Below are 4,596 nucleotides of genomic sequence, written 5' to 3'. Positions count from 1 at the left end.
TGTGGTCACTCCACAGCGGGGGTCTGACGAGTTAATACCCTGGCCTCTTTCTCCTCCCGCCTCGCATCTTCTGCCAGGGCCCCCCATGGGCCAACTGGGAGCTGAAGGGAGCCCACTGACGCGGTCCACCTGGGCCGGCTGGGCACGGAGCCGGGCGGAGGACAGCAGAGGGCAGATCTGGGGGGCACACGGGCAATGCCCAGCACCTGAGCCTGAGTTAATTTCCACCAGTTATGAGTGACTTTGGGTAAGATCTACTTGACACCATTTTCAGCCTGACCTCCCAGCCCTCCATTGGAAACTACACCCTTCTCTCCCTCTCTATCTGAGAAACCGGGTTAGAAGTTGGTGGTTCAAAAGTGAATATGTCAATCACGGCATCTGGGGAGCTTATGGTTTGTTAGGGAGACAGACGTGCAATAGGGGCAATTACCCTGCAGGGAGGTAAGTTGAGGAACGTGTAAAGGTCATGTGAGGTGAGGGGGCAGTGGAGAGTCCAGGGAGGGGACTCCAGGGGGGCTGGACCCAGAGAGAGAGGTAGTGCACTTCACACAGGCTCTGCCTCTGTGCCTCCATTCACGCCATTCCACCCTGGAAGGCTTATCCTTCCCCTCCCCACCCGCTTAGGTGTGACCCATCCAACTTGAGATCCATCTTCTCCACAAAGCCTTTTCCTCCCTGACACGAGGTCTATGCCAACTTCTCTCCTGAGATTTCTTGGAACTGGAGACAATGCCAACTTTTAATTATTCCTTCTCTCTTGTCTTCCTGAATAGACAGCAAACACTCGGAGGGACGGGGAAGGGCTGCTCTTGAGACGGAAGTCCCGGGGCCAGGTAGGAAGCTCTGGGGGAGACTTGTATGGGTCAGAGCAGCAGTTCTCACCCCTGACGACCACTGAAATTCCCTGGGGAGCTTTGAAACATCACCAATGGCCCAGATGAGTTATTCCAGAATCCCTGGGGGTGGGGTCCAGGCATGTGTCTTAAGAAACTCCCCAGGTAACCCTAGTGTGCAGCCAGCTGCAGGATGAACCACGGAACAGGCTTCATAAGCGGATTACGATACATGGGGATATCCACAGTCTTCCTATTTTTATTGAGGGGTAACTTAAAGGGGACATTTCAGTGAATTTTTACCTACGTAAACACCCACATAACCACCCCCCAGGTCAAGCTATGGGGCATCTCCAGCCCGTCAGTGGGCTCCCTCAAGTCCCTCCGTCACGGTCCCGCTCCCCGGGGTAACCACTGTTCTGAAGTCCACCATCAGCCATTGGTGCTGCCTCTTCTGGAACTCTGGACCAATGGAATCACAGCACGATTCCGCGTCCGGCTCCTTCCACTTGCTGAACGCTACCTATGAGGTTTACTCACGCTGTTGCGTATTTCACCGCTGACCAGTATTGCGCTGTGTGGACCCCCTACAGTGCATCTCCCCAATCCACCACGGCTGGACATCTGGGTTGACGCCAGTCTCCAGCTCTTGCAAGTGAAGCTGCTATGAACATCCTTATACAGGTCTGGTGGTGTCTAGCCTTATTTTAATTATATGTTATTCCTTTCACCTGACACCCCAAATCCAATTTTTATGGTAAACGTGTCAATACACACACTACACTTGGAAAAGGAAGTCAGAATACTCCGGGGCTGCAGCCTAGCAACCGGAGACAGGCCCGACCTGCTTAGACCAGGGCCGAAAACAGAACCGAGTCCAAGTTACGTGGGGTTTCCGCCCGTCTCCGAGCTTCTCCCCTGCAGGCCCCTGTATTTTCAATAACACCAAGGCCTGGGGGCCTCTGTCCTGGAGTGTTCCAGACGACGCTGACACTGGCAGTAGACTGATCTTGAGCAGTTATGCTCCGTCTGGAGTTCTCCAGGCAGAGAAGGATCACGTCCCCGCTAGAGGCGGCTGACGGCACACTTCCTCGCGGAGAACGGGGCAGTTAGGATGTCCTCGATTCTTACTTCTGGCAGCTCTCTCGACATCCGTCTTTTATGCTGACAATCCTGTGGTCTTAGATGATTCCAGCACCCAGGATGGTATGTACATAGTAGGTCTTCAACACGTTTGTTGATTGAACATCCATATGCCCGCAAACTTAGGCAGAGAGCTGGGAATTCAGCATCTAAGCTACAGCCCTGGCCCCTCCCCCTGGGGCGCGATGGTTTCTCTCGGCCCAACTGGACCTCGACCTCAGCTGGGACTAGATTAAAGGGCAGGATTGGGCCTGGAACCAGGGCCCGCACGTTCGTCCCACATCATTTGTGCTCACATTTCTGAGGCCTCCACTCCAGGAAATCTGGATTTGTGGCCATCGTGTGATTTCTATTTCAATGCATACCTTCGCTTAACAGGAATTTATGTGGGCCTCTTGAGAGAACACAGAACACCAAATAAGTGTTCTTTTTTCCTTCTGCTAACATTGTGTAAAGAGTTTGCACATTCTCATAATTTTTCTTTCCCATTGCACAAACAATTTATTGTCACCATGTGTCTCAAACCCTAGAAACCCAGGGGAGAGCAAGAGGGCCTCTTCAGGGCTTGTGCAGAAAAACTCTCTCCTTCGCTCTCGTTTACTCCCCATCACCTGTCGCCCTTTCCCCATGAAGGTTCAATGAACACGTGAATTCAACCTCAGAAAGCAATGTTCCTCAAAAGGTGACGTCTGACCACCAACTTGCTTTTGTGTGAAATAAGGATCCATGTCTGTCTTCATTTCCCCTTAGCCCTTCCCAATAAATACGGAACTTGAAGTAGAGATATTTGACTAAACAGCAGGTTCATTTCACTGTCAAAGACGGCCCTTCCATACTTGGTGCTCCATTTTAGCATCTCAAGGCTGCTGCTTTTGAACTCAGACTCACCCATATTGTTATTCAACTCTCCCCAGCCCCAATTCCATAATCCATGTACCAGCCCAGGAATGGTTTGACAACAAATAATTGAAAACCCGACTAACTGTATCTTAAACAAACGGGGGCCATTCTTCTCATATAATGAAAAGTCTGGAGGAGGTGGGTGGTGTGGATTAAATGGCTCATCTGTGTTTGTGACTCTCTTGGCCTTTCCTTCAAGGTTGCAAAATGGCTGCTGCAGCTCCAGGCATCACATCCTAGTAAAAGCCAAAAAAGAAAGGAGGAAGGGAAAGGGACTGCAGTTGTGCTGTCTTTTTATCAGGAAAACAAAAACTTTCCTGGAAAGTTTCTGGCAGATTTCTTCTGAGGTTTGATTGGTGAGAACTGTGTCTCAGAGACCTGTAGCTGCTGGAAGGCAGCATAGACTAGGGGGATTGGAAACAACCAGTTACCCCACAGCGTCTGCCACATTCTGTTTTCCCCCCACCTCCCACACCTCACTGTTGCACCATTTGTCTTTCCTGTCTGAATGAACACGAGCCGTCTACAGCCGCCTCTAAATATCTGTCAAGTCCATTCTTTTTTTTTTTTTTTTTGTGAGGAAGATCAGCCCTGAGCTAACATTTGTGCTAATCCTCCTCTTTTTGCTGAGAAAGACTGGCCCTGAGCTAACATCTATTGCCAATCCTCCTCCTTTTTTTCCCCAAAGCCCCAGTAGATAGTTGTATGTCATAGCTGCACATCCTTCTAGTTGCTGTATGTGGGACGCGGCCTCAGCATGGCCTGATAAGCGGTGCGTCGGTGCGCGCCCGGGATCCGAACCCGGGCCACCAGCAGCGGAGCGCGCGCACTTAACCGCTAAGCCACAGGGCCGGCCCCTGTCAAGTCCATTCTTTACGTCACGGCTGTGTCCCAGGAACCCGGGCCAACTTTAAGTCCCCACACAACGAGCCCCTGCTCCTGGACCTTGAACCTGCTCCTCTCTCTGCCTGACACACTGCTCACCCCGCCTCCATTTCCGGCCTGCATGGGCAGCTTCTTTCAGTCTTCAAATCTTGGCTTAAATGTCACTTCCTCCGAGTGGACTTCCCGGACCACCCCACCAGTCGGCCCTTTCTCTAGGCTTCCTCCCTACCTGAAATTATATGTTTATTTGTTCCCGGTTTAGCGTGTTTTCCCAGGAGACCTAAGGAGGTAAGAACTTTCTGTCCTAACAGTATGTCCAATGCAAAGTGCAGCGCCAGGCCCTCAAGAAATATTTGTTGAATGAATAAGTGAAAGAGAGGAGGAAAAAGGGTCAACAGTCTCAGACCGTTGGCAGATACTGTCCAGTGGGGACCACGGCTCAGATACAACCAGATCTTAAATAACAGCACTCGTTAGGAGCAAAATGTGTGCGCGCACACACACACTCCAGCATAAAACAGAACAAGAGGAGGGCCGGCTCCGTGGCTTGGCGGTTGGGTGTGCGCGCTCTGATGCTGGCGGCCCGGGTTCAGATCCCGGGAGCGCCCCGAGGCACCACTTCTCCGTCCAGCGCGAGGCCGGGTCCCACATGCAGCAACTAGAAGGATGTGAACCTATGACATACAGCTATCTACTGGGGCTTTGGGGGGAAAAAACTGAATAAATAAAATCTAAAAAAAAAAAAAAAAAAAAAAAAAAAAAAAACAGAACAAGAGGAAACAACCAGAGGAAATTGGAGGCATAATAAAAACAAAGACTCGCGTATTTCCCA

Source organism: Ceratotherium simum, chromosome 35 (assembly GCF_057802395.1).
Source record: "Ceratotherium simum simum isolate JZ-2026a chromosome 35, ASM5780239v1, whole genome shotgun sequence".
Classification (NCBI taxonomy): domain Eukaryota; kingdom Metazoa; phylum Chordata; class Mammalia; order Perissodactyla; family Rhinocerotidae; genus Ceratotherium; species Ceratotherium simum.
Note: the sequence above shows the minus strand (reverse complement) of the source record.